Genomic DNA, 16,170 nt, shown 5'->3' on the forward strand with positions numbered 1-16,170 from the left:
CTTTATTTATAGAGTAGAGATAAAGGAAGTGCAGTGGAAGGGGCTGGTCTGTAACAGGAGCCAGGGGAGTAGCTAAGGTCTGCAGGACATCATGCTTGATGGTTTTCTGGTGAATGGGCAGGGTGGAAGACAGTCCTTTTCTCTGCCAGGCCTTGCTCCACCACACCCTCTTGTCACTTGTTCTCGTCCCTTGGGGAGCTGCCTCCTCTGTGGTAGGAGGCGACTTAGGCCTGCCCATAGTGATCTACAGTGCAGTGCTCCCAGCACATGTGCCTTAAAGTCTTTGAGCCAAGATAATATAAATGCTGAGGCTCTGGAAGGCTGAAGGAAGAAAGGATGCTTCCACTTTTGGTTGACAGATCTCCCATTTTGTCAGATAGCCAACTCCATGTCTTGTATCTTCTTAAAATCTGATAAAATCTGAAAGTGTTGGGAGGAGCATTTCAAAAAACACAAAGAAAAAAAATATAGTACCACTGTGACACATATGCAGCCGAAACAGTACTTCATATTTTGATTTTTGATGTTTTCCACAGCTAGAAATCTGTGCTATTATACTTGGAACATGCCACAGCAGTAGTTTACTGCAGATCCTGGTCAACCACACAACTGAGAGGGGAAATAATCAATGCTCTACATTGTCCTGTGTTACTAAGCAACCATATTTGAGAAGTTAGGTGAATCAAATGCATTCTTCATTTACAATATATTCATTTCATGATGGGTTAGTTTACTGAGCTGCAACCCCATAATACATTAAGAAGTATCTGTATAATCATCATACTACATAGTACAACAACTTGATCTATAGGAAGCTCTGGACAGGTCGTCAAAGATGTAAATGTACTGACTTTGAAGAGGCTGAAATTGACTGATATATATATATACTCCATAGGAGTCCAAGAGGGTATTTCATAGAAGAAGCTATTTAATATGAGTCAGCAGTAATTGTTAGACAATTTTCTACATCTAACTAAAAAGTGTATTTTTTCAATTAAAAAATCACTTAAATATTTTTTCATATAAATTACTCAAGAAAAAACTGAAAAATAATATGTTTAGAACATTCACATATGATGTATATGATCAAAAACTACAATGAATGTTAAAAAAAATTATTATAATGAAAGACACGTCATTAATCCTCTTCAAAACACTCCCAGTGGCTTCCAACACACTTATCCCATGTTCTTGCCATTTTCTGAAGCACTTCTGAAAGTCTTCTTTCCTGAGTGTGTTTAGCTGCACGGTTGGGGTTGCCTCAAGGTGAAATCTATGCAAAACATTTACCTTTCCTGGTCATTTTGAGTTTGGTAAAGAGCCAGAAGCTGTACAGTATGAGATGGAGTGAGTAAGATGGATGAGAACACACTAATGTTTTAGGAGCCTACCTTTCCTTTGGATGGCACTTAGCAGTAGCACTCACTGCATTTTGTTATCACAAGATTTCATGAAAGAAGATTTCCATAACTGTTTTAGGAAGTGGCCAGAACAATGGAGTGTATTTGAAGTGATGGGAAGAATTTTGAGGGGGATTGACAACAATGACTTTTTTACTATAATATTTTTTCTTTTTAAAATTCATATATTTTATTAGTACAACTTTTCAGTACATGATGTTCATATTTTTTAAAATTTTAACATTTAAACATAATCATATATTTTGATCATTCCTTGCACCTTGACATGCATCGTGAATGTAATGAGTCACATTAGTTCAAAAGACCATAGACAATATTTGGCTAAATGAAAGCCTAAATTTACTCAATCTATTTACATAAAATGAAGTCATATTTAATCTGTTAGAACTACATATAGACATTGTTCAAACACAAACTGTTTATTATTACTTTAATTTTTGTAGTAACACCATATATTGTACATAGTTCTCCACATATTTTTGTTTGAAATAGTACATACTAGATGTTTGTAGGGGCATTGAGTTTGTCATTCATTTTACTTTTTTTTTTTTTTTTTTGGTACTGGGGATCAAACTCACAACTTGCACTTGCAAGGCAGGCGGTGGAACCACTGAGCTAAATCCCTGCCCCTGTCATTCATTTTAATAGCAGAAACATCTTGAAATTTAGTTTTAAACTACAAAATATGTGCTGTGCTCAGAATGTACAATACATTGTAAATGTTAAAGTGTTTCTATCAAAATTATTCTACTGGATATTTTAATACTTGAAATAGTTATTTTTCCCCAATGCAGTTTCCATAGAAACAGCAGTCTTTGCTTATTAGACAAAGAAAGACCAGAACTGAATCTACTAAGCTCTGTGGTCCTTCTAAGCTTTGATTTCACAGAATTCACATACATGTTAAAATGCATTTCTCTGAAATCATAGAATAAACTTCATATTTTCTCGATAATACATTGAGAATACATACAATATAGTTAGCATATTTAATGTACATATTCTTTCATATATGTTTACACAAATACACAGAAAGCAGGTCAGAGAGACATAGATAATAGTGATGCAGTTTCCAAGTCTATTAGTTGGTATCTAAGTATATGACACATTTAAAAATGGATTAATATAAAAATATAGTACTTTTGTTCCACATACTTGCAAAGCTGACTTTTTAAATAATCAATTTTTAAAAGATATGTGGTCCAACATAAGAGTATTTCATTGTATCAATTCTCAGTGGTATCAAATACTTCACTGCTAAATTAGCTAACAGAGAAATAACTGGTAAATATTTGTAACCTAGAAAAAATAAAGAGTAAAGGATGACATATAGAAGGGGCATACAGTCAATTCTTCCTTCTTATTGTACTCTCTTTACCATTTTTTAAATGCTTTAACTCAGCAAATGGTTACTTAATCATCTGCAAAGAGAAAAGACAGCATAAAACCTATCTGTGAAATCTAAACTATATAGTGTTTGTAAGTGCCAAATATATTTATCTTCATTTTCTTATCAGTTTTTAGCCAAAGAACAGCTCAGGTTATCAGTTTTTCACAGACAGAAACACCCTTCCTTTTTGGCATACTTTACCTGAATGCATAAGCATTCTGCCTTGGAAACAGAACTGTACAATAAACAGAACCAGTGATGTAATTTTCCCTTCTGTCTTTAAAACCAATACTTAGTAGGATCTGAAAATATTCAGTAGTCAAAAGAAAAAAATTAATTTGGTCTTGAGTGAGTAAGAAAAGTGGGTGTATTCAAAAAAATACAAAGCCAAGTTTTTAAATGTGACACTGTGAAGCAAAGTATTTACATTTACAGAAGAATGTACTTCAATTAGGCATTGGAATAAAGGCTGCCTCATGGTACCTCATAAGTATGTAGAATTTTTGTGTTTTTATGTATCAGTTAAAAACTTTTGAAGAAAAGAATAAATATCTTGATTATAAGAGTTGTTGAATAGCAAATTGAGAGACTTTTTGTAAAATGGTACTGTCCTGATGAGATCAGCCCAAAGCACAAATGTTATGCAAATGAAATGTGTTGGGGCACAAGACATCACTTCCAATCCTTGGCCCTCATTTTCCTATCTCCAGCCCTCCTCTAGGTCTCCATGCTTTCCCACCTCTCCATTGGATTCCACCCAACAGTTTACAGCCAAACCACCCAGACAGAATCCACTTTCCCGGATCCACTTAGTGACCCTTCCCAGTGCAATTCAACACCCGGTGAGCCATTCCCTAAGGTTACTGTCCAGTGAGAACAAGCTAATCTGAAAAACTATGCCAATATATAGGCTAATGATTGTTGATTTTGTCACATAGTTTTTGAACTACTGAACTACAGAAAAAGGAAAATTCCTTTTTTACAGTGCTGAGGTCTTAGTTTATATATTTTGATTCTCAAAAAATCCTATTGCTTGCTTTAACATATTTCTAAACTGTAGAAGATTCAGATTCCATTAAGATGTACTCGCTTGTGAAGATTTCTAAAATAACAAACTATATTAACAGTAAAATATTTCTACCAGTTGGCCAAATAGAAGAGTAAATTTAGCATTCCTTATGCATATCCAGGACCTATAATGGTATTTGAGATTTCATAAAATCTGCATATGTTAAAGTAGGAAGAAATTAGTGAAATATTGGGCCATATTTTGAGCTAGTTTGCTTTACTGGGTGATGACTGTACAAAAATGCTATGGTTTTCATTTGTGGAATTGAAACATGATTAAAAGTGATCTAATTTTTCATAATATCAGATAATTTGAAGATGTAAGCCAGACCAAAGAGAAAATTACTTAATGAATACTTAAATAGGAAAAATATAAAGCTATACATTAAAAGGTCAAATTTCTCTAGTAGAAACATGAAACTTTAACTTACTTAACTTTACTGTTTGACAAAAAGTGAGTGGATAAAAGATTTTAGGATATTTGAATAAAAGTAGACTGTTGCCTGTTTGTCACAGCTTCAGGAACACTGCACTGATTGGAGTCTTAATTCTCACTTTGGAATCAAAATTTCAATGAAGATGCTAAGGACCCAGAAGCACCAGTAGCTGCGTTCTTCCAAATTGATAAGAACTTATACCATTCTCTGCCATCTGCATAAACATTCTGCAAAAAAATACTATTATATATTTAGATTGCTGCAGAATTTAAGAGATCAGAGAGACCAACAGGTGAGACAGGAGGATTTATTTAAGTGCACACCAGCTCAGCACACTCATGTCCAAAGGCTAAGCCCAGAACAAAGGAAGGGCTTTAGTTTTACACATGTTGCAGAGGAGGGTTGGTCTACCCAATGGCATGAAAATTGTGGACAGGAGCAGAACAAAGGCAGTAGTCAAGCTGTGACAGTTTTGTAACAGCATTTCTTGGTGGCCTTGGTTGGGTAAAAACAGGATCTTATGAGAACAGGATGTTGTGAAACCTTACTTACAGGGACAAAGTTACTAATTTTATTTGTAATAGAACAAAGAATAATAGTTGCAGGGAGGGAGAAGTCTAAGAGGGAATTGCTTAGGTGGGGGAAACTTGTTTTTCCTTCCTTTTTAAGTCCTGCTTCAAGCTGAGATTTTTCTGAGTTCTCATAGCTCTCAAATTCCATGAAATTATGATAGAAAAGCATTACTTCTAAGATCAAGAGTATTCAAGCTTGATGATGGATAATGAGATTTCATTACACTATTCTCTCCACTTTTTCATACAATTAAAATTTGTCATGATGAAAAGTTTCTTTTTAAATTTTCTATTGTCTAAGGAACAATATGCCAGCTGATTTGAATTAAGACACATAAACTAATGGTAATTTAGAAATTATCTTCATGTTTATTTTTTTACATGGAATAGATAGGCAAACACTGGTACTAAAAATAATTTATTTTTTCCGTCCTATAGTTTGTTAAAACAAACTCCTTACGTAATAAAATCAAACAAGAATATTCACCTCCAGGGGCTGGGGATTTAGCTCAGTAGTTCCACCCCCTGTCTCAAAAGTGCAAGGTTCCAAGTTCAATCCCCAGTACAAGAAAGAAAGAAAGAAAGAAAGAAAGAAAGAAAGAAAGAAAGAAAGAAAGAAAGAAAGAAAGAAAGAAAGAAAGAAAGAAGGAAGGAAGGAAGGAAGGAAGGAAGGAAGGAAGGAAGGAAGGAAGAATATTCACCTCCACTTAAAAAGAGTTCCAAATTTCATTTGACCTTAGGATTTATAGTTTCTTGAGATGGGATAAGCAAGCACATAATTCCTGTGGGAGCCCATACTCTAAAGCTAAACCCTGGGTTCTGTTTACAGCTCTGCTAGGCTGTTCCCAGATTCCCTTCTTGAATGAGTCTCTAACTAGACCAGAGCTATAAATTCTAATAGACAAGTTTACCCTGAATTTGGCTGAGTACAGAGATTGAGTCCCTGAGAGCTACAAAATCCACTCTGTGAACCACATCATTTCTGCTGGGGTAGGCAATGTTCACCAAAAATGAGCAAGTTAATTAAATAACAAATAACTATTTTCCACATCACTAGAACACCACGAAAAAATGAAATGTTCTCTTTTGAAAGATCAGAATTATGAACAGTGCCAATTATCCCACTTAAAATTTATTCCTAAAAAAAAAATGTATTCCTTCAAGTAAGGAAATTGGAATTATTGAAATATAAAGAACTAGCAAAACTCAACCAATTTTTTTTTTTTTTTTTTTTTTTTTTGGTATTAGGGATCAAACTCACACAGTGCCACGGAGCTAAATCCCTGACCCTTTTAAATGTTTATACTGTTTATTTTTATTCTTTTTTTTTTTTTTTGTAACCTAAAGTCTATGAACCAGTGTAGAAAACAATGAATGTTCTAAGTTTTAAATGTTTCCTGTAAATGTGTACTTGGTTGTTAAACTCTACCTTATGTAAACTAAGAAAGGCCTGGGAATTTTTGCCACTCTTAGATTATCTTTCTTCTCAAATGGCACTTTGCACTCTTTGGAATTCAATATGTGGCTTATAATATTTGATTGGTTAGGGGCTCTATTTGAGGTGAAAAGTCAAAGAAGTATTGCTTTATTATGTCTTAAAATATTTTGAAATATCCAGCCAACTTATTGACAGACTCTCCTGATTGAAAAATAATTGCACTCAGATTCAAGGTACACCATTTTATTTCAGTATCTGTTAGTTCAAAATTCCCACCTAGAAGGATGATACTGAACAAAAAGCCCCAAACCAAAACGTGTCACAAAACCACTTGCTTGGCAAAAGCTCTCTTCAATACGTAAGTATAAAACATACATATTTAGACATAAAAGCTTAGTCGGAAGTATTTTATGTTAAAAGCAAGCAAATGGTTTTAGAAATAGCTGTTGCTGCTGTAGAGAGGGTAAGTATTTGATTTAATGACACAGAAAATAATAAAAAGAAATAGTTATTTTTTAAAATGGCAGGGATGAGCATAAGGTACCACAAGTGGTATTCCCAAATATTCTCATTCCAATGGAAGACAAAACAGAAACAATCCCCAGTCAGCATCTGAGAGATAAGTCACATATACTGGTTTTTAAATAAAGAGTCTCTGTGGAATAGAGTTTAGCCAGCCAACAGGATTTTGGATGTCAGAACATTTTTACTATCTATTCTTTTATTATCTATTCTTTTACTTTTTGCACTTCAGGTTTGCATGCTGTTAAAAAAAAAAAGGAGCCAGGGGCCAGGGATTTAGCTCAGTGGCACTGCACCTAACTTGAAAGCACCATGTCCTGAGTTTGATCCCTGTGCCAAAAAAAATAGCCATTTGTATTAGTTACTTTTCTCTCATTGCTGAGACAAAATATCCAGCACCCAAAGTTAAAGGAGGAAAGATTTATTTAGCTCACAGTTTAAAAAGGTTTCAGTCCATTATCAGCTGGTTCTATGGCACACTGGCACATGGCAGAGGGGCAACAGTTCATGGTGGCAAAAGACAGCAAAAGCAACAAGAAACTTTAACTGAGCCTTTATTCCCCTTTTATCTTATTCAGAACTTATTCAGACTACTTAGGGCAGGTAGCACTAACACCCTTAATCTTAGTGCCTTTGAGTCTAGCCCCACTCCAAATCAATCACACACTCTAGATTCAACCATCTCTGAAAAAGCATGAGGCTTTAGGGGGACATCTAAACACAAGCCATTCTGTATGATAAGATTTAAATGACCAGCTTTAAAAATACGTTAGAAGGATAAAAGAAGTGATCCAAACTACAAGAATTAGAAGCCAGGGACAGAAGTTCAAATTAATATCTAGTAACATGCAAAAAGGGAAATAATACATGTAGCCAAATATCCATGTTTTAAATAAATTCATAAGAGCTGTAAACTTCATAATTTCACCTTTTTTTCTCTTGTCTCTCACGACTAGCTATTCTGTACTCAAATTGTGCAAGGCCTATATTTTGCCTGTTTTCATTAATCAGGCTCCCACCCCAGCCACCATACTCTCCACCCTCTATATTTGCTGTATATAGGAGGCTGATCTGATTGGTGCACACCATAGCTGCCACACCCTCTGGCTTCTGGTTGGTTTGGCCAACAGAAAGTACCAGCAGATGTAGAAGAGTAGAGAAAGTTGGGTTCAGGGATGGATGCTCTCAAGTCCTTCCTATGGGATTGCTGGGAGCTGGCTCCATCAGCACTGGAGGTCATAACTTCTGTCAGCAGCCCTTTCCACATAGCTATTCTCTCTGATTTTGGTTACTCTCCCCTTCTTATTTTTTTTTTTTTTTTTTTTTTTTTTTGTGGTATCGGGATTGAACTCAGGACCTTGTGCTTGTGAGGCAGGTATGGTGGCACTGAGCTAAATCCCCAGTCCTCTTCTCACTTCTTCTACTTGACTCGCTGAAAATAAAGCAATCAAAAAATGACAACACATTCCTGAGTAAATTTTTTAAAAGCTCCACAACACAGTACTTCTAAATACTTCTAAATAGCCTGTTTGGCTGGTGGTTATGCTCAATAGATCTTAAAGAATAACTGAATAAAAGTTGAACCTCATCTGTGGTTCCAGATGAGGAAAAATCACTATGGTCCCCAGCAGCTAGTATGCAGTATTGACTTAGCCAATTAAAAAAGAAATCTAACAAAAATAATCAGAAGCAGTTAGCTTCATGGAGACAAAAGTGTATCTTTGCTCTTTTGCCTCTGGACAAGGTCAACTCCCTTGTCTGCTGTCATAACTGAGTCATTTAAAGTATTTATATGCCATAGACATCATACTGGCTTTCTCTAATTATATTGATGAGGTTACATTAAATGTGTCTGGTAATAAAGGTCTAAAAACTCTAGACCTCCTTAGTGCATATCAGAGGATGAAAGTTCCACACCGTACACTCTCTAAAAACCCAAGGATCTAGTAGGACATGTCAGAATAATTACTTTGAAAATGAGAGTTCACTACATCTTTTGTTTCTTGCCAGGAAAAAACAGGTACAGTGCCTGGAAAGCCTTATTGGATATGGGAGCAGAATATGCCAGTTATGGGTGGTCAGTCTGGAGTGGCCCCATGTCAGGAAGAGGCTTTGCAGCCAGTCTCAACTGTGAAGCAAGACTCCAGATACTTGCACCTTAGGATCCAGAAGGGTCTGTGGAGTTAGAGGTTTCTGCAACAGACAGAGAGGCAAGGATAGGAGATCTTAAACCTAGGAGTCGGTTCTGGATTCAGAATCCTGTGCCCTCAGTCATCTCCTACCTGTGTCCACTATTTCTGTTGACGGACTCTGCTCTCTTTCCAATTTTCTAACTGCTTCCTCCTCACCTTCTCACAGCTAAGGATGCCAGTGGTTCCTAGATATTGCTAAGCCCACATTACTGCACCTTTATTTGATGATGCTCCTCTACCCGTTTTTGAATAATCTCTTTACTAATGTCTTCTGTATGACTGTGCCATTTCTTTCCTAGCCTGCCTGTTTTTAGCAAGGAGGTAGAGAATCTGATGGAATAGAATCCCATTCTACAGATTAGACATTAGATAGCAGTAGAGGACATTAGATAGCAGTAGTGCAGTCAGTTAGGTAGAACAGAGTCATGAAGGTGATTCATACATGGAGATGTTAAATGTTAATCCCACTGCTCATAGCCAGGCAGTTGCTAGGTGTTCAGTTTATGCCATCACTGTTTCCTTGGCCTCTTGCTTCTCCTTCTTTTTTTTGTATTATTTTTGGTTGCCATAGTAACTGTCCATCAGTGGCACTCTGTACTTTTAAATGTATTTTATACAAATCACTGCCGAGGGTGCTGTGCTTTTGTCATAAAACACACTATTCTCTGCTGGCTCTTTCCCTGTTTCCTGTTTTCTTCCAAACCGCAACATTAAAGTGGGCTGCAAGTAGGAATCCTTTCTGGTGTTCAAGGCTGTTCTCACGGTCTCTCATGTTCATGATCAGATCACATAATTTTTTAGATGCACCTCATCTATTTACAACTCTACAGCCTCTTTATGTATGGTGCTCACTCAAACATGAGTTAATTATGTCTCTCTTCTATGTTATAGTTTTCCTCATCACCACTCTTCTGCAAAAATTTGAAATTTCTTATAATTGAACTTCTGTACGGATTAATGTTCTGAAAAGGGTGGCAAACTTAGTGAACTCTCATAACTTCACTAAATACTCATCATTTGCCTACTTGGCACTGGAAATACAATGATGAGTAGTTTATTCCTGCCTCTAAGGAATTTACTCCACCTCCAGTCCATGTGTCTAAGAGTGGGTGAAGTTTACTAACTCTGTACCATGCCAAAGAAAACTGTTATCATAAAACTCAGATATGGGGTCAAGAAGGCCTACATTTGGCCCCTGATGCTGCTACCTGGGAGACTTTTTATTCCATTACTTAACCTTTCCTTGAGGGGTTGTTTTGAGATTTTAAATGTAAGAATCTGTGGAAAGAGAACCCGGAAAGAAGCTCCCCCGCCGCCATCCCAAGCTCCTAAGGCAGAGAAGCTGAGCCGGTCCCAGAACATGTCTACTACAATGGCTAAAGTCAAGGACTTTCAGTACCAAGAGATGGCAAAGGTGTGTGGTGACAGGGATTCTCATGCACTCCTAATAAGTGTTCAAGTTTACATGAAGAATTGGATATCTATTAGGCAGAACCCATGAAAACTAAACATAAACATACGGTATACCATAGCAATTCCACTAATAGGATTACTTTTAACAGAAATGCTTGCACACATATCTCAAGAGACATATAGGAGAATATTTATATCAGTATTGTTTATAATAGTCAAAAGCTGAAAACAATCCCAATTTCCATCTATGGTGAAATAGATAAATTAGTGAAATCTCCACTATAATGGTAAACAGCAAGGATACTACCACTCATAACAACAGAGATGAATCTTGCATGCATAATGCTGTGAGAGAAACCAGACACACACAAATACATATTTTATGATTACATTTATATGAATTTCAACAAGCCCAAACTACAGTGGCAGAGTGACAGAATAGAAATTCTAGGTATGAGTACAAAAGGGATAACTGTTCTTTAGAACTGGTAATTTTCTATTTCTTTGTCTGAAAAGTGGGAAATTCATTAATTCCTGTATTCATAGCTGTGTACTTTTGATAAGTAGATTGTATTTTAAATAGAAAATTTAAAAACATGGTAGGCAATATTTTTCAAGAAAAGTTTGACAACTATAAAACAATGTATGGACATCTTTCAAGTTGTAGTAAAATTAAATTCAGGCACACATTATTAAGCATTTACACAGAACTCTCACTGAAGAAAAATGTTCATGGTTTAATGAGAAAAAGTGAAGTCTGACTAACCTAAACTACCTAAATTTCCAAAAACAACTGCAAAGTTTCCACATCAAAGACAGAAAAAGGGGCCAGGGATTTAGCTCAGTGTTTCTGCCACCTGCCTCACAAGTACAAGGTCCCGAGTTTGATCCCTGGTACCAAAAAAAAAAAAAAAAAAGACGGAAAAAATTCTACCAACAGAACTATGGGTTAAAGGAATATTTGTCAGAGATAAGATATTGGCTAAGGACAGGGGCAAAATAAAAGTAGAGAATAAATTATACTGTGTGAATTAAAATGTATAAGAACCAGCGCATCTGGCATTTTTATAAATAATCTTAATGGGGTAAACAACAGATTCTTCAAATTTACTTCAGCTAAACTTTCCCAAAGGGTAACAGTCTGTCTTCATCTTCCCTCATCTTTCCCTTAGAAAGTTTTTAGTATTGCTCTTTTTGTTCATTTACTCATCTGTTCTTTTCTTTTTTGGTACTGGGGATCAAACTCAGGACCTTGCACTTGCAAGGCAGGCAGCAGAACCACTAGCTAAATCCCTAGTCATTTGTTCTTTTCTTTCACAAATATTTAGTGGGGATTTTTACATTAAAGACATTGTGCTGTGCAGTGGAGCTTCAGTGATAAACAAGTCAGAAGATGACCTCACCAAATTTGTATTTTTCAACAGAATACAGATAGTAACCAAGCAAACAAGTAAATAAGCAAGTATACTATTAGGGCTGCAGGTAAGGAAATTAAAATAATATCTAATATCATGAAATGATATGGGATAGATTCAATTTCTCCTAGTTTGGGAATTACTTTAGAAACAGTGGTTAGACAAGGTCACCTTGGGAGGGACAATTTCAGCTAAGACCTTAGGGATGAAATTTATTCATTTAGTTAATTTAGAAAATACATATTGAGCATCTACCATTTGACAAGCATCATTGCAGGTGCTGGGAAATCAACAATGAAGGAGAGAGGCAAAGATAGAGCCTTTGTAGCCTTGACACTGAGATTTTCCAAAAAGTCCTTTCATGTTGATGCAACAATGACTGCAAATAACCTGGATGGAAAAACCCTGGTGGGTTCATTCAACTTGTATAAGGCCAAAGTGCCAATAACATGGCAAGCAATTGGGAGAGAGGCCTGCAATAGGTCTGAAGAAGTAGGCAGACATCAGAGCATAGATGATTCTGTAGGTCACAGAAAGGAGTCTGCCTTTTCTTCTCAGTTTGTTCTGCTCTTGTCTTTCTAGAAGCTTTAGGTTCAGCATCAGGTTGTTTATTTGGACTTGCTCTGTTTTCCTAATATGAGTACTCACTGCTTGGAATTTCCCTCATAAAACAGCTTTCCTTAAGTCCCATAGATTCCAATATGTTGTATTGGAATTGTCATTTAATTGTAGAAACTCTCTGATTTTTTTCTTTAATTTCCTCTGTGACTCATTGGCTAGTCAGTAGTATGTTGTTCAATTTCCAAGTGTTTATAAATTCTTGCAGTTTCTTTTGTTGTTGATCTCCAATTTCATTGCACTATGGTCTGATAATATACAGGGGATAACTTCAATTCTTTTGCATTTACTTAAACATGTTCTATGAGTGAGTATGTGGTCTAATTTGGAGAACAACCCATATGCAGATGAAAAGAATGTGTATTCTGATTTTGTGGGGTGGAACATTCTGTAAACATCTCTTAAGTCCATTTGTTCAAGAGTTTGATTGAGTTCTAGTATTTCATTGTTTACATTTTGTCTAATTGATCTATTTGTGACAGTATTGAGTTCCCCACTCCTATTGTATTAGAGCTTATTTGATTTTTCATGTCCATTAGTATTTGTTTTATTTAGTTGGATGCACTAGTATTTGTTGCATATATATTTATGACTGTCATCCCTTCCTCTTGGATTGTTCCCTTTACAAGGATGTAGTGTCCTTCTTTGTCTCTCTTAATCAGAGTTGGTTTGAAATCCATTTGATCTGCAAAGAGGACAGCTACTCCTGCTTTTTTTTAGGGTTCCTGTCACATGGAATATTGTTTTCCACCCTTTAACTTTCAGCCTATGAGTTTCTTTTTTAATTAAGTGTGTTTCTTGTATGCACCATATTGTTGGATCTTGCTTCTTGATCCATGCTGCCAGTCTATTTCTTTTGATTGGTGAATTGAGACCATTAACATTGATGGTTATAACTGGTATGTATTGACTTTTCCTTGTCATGACCTTTTATTATCATTGTATTCTCCCCTTTGCATTTAATTTCTTGCTTTGCCTAATCGATTCATTCTGCTGGGCTTCCTGGGGTTATGATCCTCATTGTCTTTTCCTAGGATATTGTTTAAAATTTTTCAGAGTGATGGTTTGGTATTCATGAAGTTCCTCAGGTACTCTTTGTCATGAAAGTATCTTATTTGTCCATCAATTTTGAAAGGTAATTTTGCAGGGTACATCAATCTGAGTTGAAGGTTGTTTTTCTTTAGGGCTTGAAATGTCACTCCAGGCTCATCTTGCCTTGAGGATTTGTATGGAGAAGTCTGCTGTGATTCTGATGGGCTTTCCTTTGTAGGTGATTTGTTTCTTTTCTCTCACTGCTTGTAGAATTTTGTTCTTCTGTTGGATTTCTGGAATCCTAACTATTATATGCCTATGTGTAGATTTTTTTTGATCAAGGCTATTTGGAGTCCTATATGCCTCACTTATCTGTATGTCAAGTTCTTTTCCCCTCCTTGGGAAGTTTTCTGCCATCACTTCTGTGAACAGTTTTTTTATGTCATCTACACTCTCTCCTCTTTCTTCCTTGACTCCAATCAGTCTTATGTTATTCTTCTTTGCATTGTCTAGCAGCTGCTGGATGATTTCTCTTGTTCTCTTACAGTTTTGAAGCAATTTTTCTTTTCCTGGTCACTTATTGCAATCCTATCTTGTATATCTGAAATTCTGTCCTCACACTGGCTCATTTTGCTGGATAAATTTTCCATGGAGTTTTTAATCTCCTGGATATTCATTTGCATCTATTTTATGGATTCCACTTGTTTGCTATGTTGGGATTCCATTGTGTTCCTCAACTCCTCTAATTTTTTTAAATTTGTGTCTGCTCTAGAGTTATTAATCTTGTCTTGCACTATGGACACAATCTCTGTTGTTCTCTGAGAAATCATTTCTGATTTCATTTTTTCCAGATTCTCTTTTGTTGCCAGTTCAGGGAGTCCAGGTGGTTGAGTATCAGATTGTTCCATCTTGTTGCCCTTTGGGGTTGCTTTAGGTGATCTGGAAGCAACTTTTTACTCACCCAGTGGTCTTCAATTTTCAGCAAGCCACCTAGCAGCCTTTTCTCTGCTGCTCACCACTGCACCAATTCCTGGGTTCAGAATGGTGGCCTTCTGGATCCCTTTGCTGCACTGTTGTCCAGGTGGGGTTCTGGCTGGGGCCTGTGCACACTTGGGATGGTATCTGGGAATGTCTCTGGCTGGGGCTTGCCCCCCACCCCATGTAGCTGTTGTCTAGGAGGTCCTTTGGCTTGGTGCTGTGCACTCATGTTGCTGGTGTCTGAGTGGGCTTCTGGCTGGGGTCGGCACGCACTTAGCAATGGTATCTGGGTGGGCCTCTGGCTGTTGCTTGCCCATCTGCTTAGGTCTTTTTAAGGTGGCCTTTGGCTGGCGCCTGTGGGCCCAAGCTGCTGGGGTCTGGGTGAGGCCTTGTCTGGGACCTGCACACACCCACGGAGCTCTGGTCCACATGCACTTCTCGCTCTAGTCCTTACACTTTTAGATATATGTGATCCCATCAAAAGAATTTCCATTTTAATTAAGTTGACATGTGTTAATTACTACCTGATCTGTATCTGTGCCCCAAGTTAAAATATATATGACACAAATTAGACAGACAGATAGATAGATAGATAGATACCATGCAATAAAGGTTATTGCTATTACTGAATTAATAATGCACATATACTGTATATTCATATGTAACATAAGCATACAAAAAATCTTGACAGAATTCTTATAAAATCATGGTATCATTGATCATTTATTTAGCACTACTTCCTTTTTTGGCAGACTAAATTTGCATTTTGAATTTTGATTTATACTACTTCCTGCTTATCAAAAAGAAAGAAAAGACTTTCATCAGAATAAAGAAATTTATATTTAAATGTAAGGAAGTAAAACCAACTGCATTTGCTCAAAGAGGGAGAAAGGTGATAGACCTTCCAAATTAAGGCAATACAGAGGATGCTTTATGAGAACTCGTTAAAGAAATATCTTTTGTGGAAAGGATTTTTATTTCCATTCATTTCATGCTGGAACTATCACAATATTTGGAAGAAAACTTTTCATATGATAATTTAATAAAACATTCAGATTATATTTGACAACTGAGTAAATGCTAGCCAGAACTAAGTTACATAACAAAGCTGAATTGTGAAGGACCTGTTCATTTATTGTCACAGATGGTCTCCCTTTGTTCTTATAATAACAATTCAGACACAATAAAAAAATTAACCACAGATGATCTATTGGAAAGTTGAGGACAATGGTGGAGGATTGCTCCCTTCAGAATCCTCATTACTCTCTAATTCAGCAACACTCTCTAGAAATAATGTTAATTATAAAACTATAGTAAGCTCTTACTATTGCTTTAGTTTTCTGGGGCTGTCATAACAAAATATCAAAGATGGGGTTGCTTAGCTTAGGGCCCACGCTAATGTCCTCCTTTTAACTGAACACCTCTGTTAATGTTTTATCTCCCAAACAGTCCCATTCTGAGGTACTGTGGACTAGGATTTCAAGACAGAAATTTCATGGAGGATACAGGTTAATTCATAAGAGTTATTATGAATGCTATTACAGTGATTATTGTATTAGTCCTTTTAAAACATTGTTTTAGCTAATCTTCATTGAAAGATAGGCATTTTATTTCCATTAAACAAAAATCTAAGTATTTGAGAATCATGATCAAGTTTCTTAAAAATCAGAGAAA

This window comes from Heterocephalus glaber, unplaced genomic scaffold, assembly GCF_053883595.1.
Source record: "Heterocephalus glaber isolate CG9 unplaced genomic scaffold, H.glaber_assembly_v1.0 deba00001690, whole genome shotgun sequence".
Lineage (NCBI taxonomy): Eukaryota > Metazoa > Chordata > Mammalia > Rodentia > Bathyergidae > Heterocephalus > Heterocephalus glaber.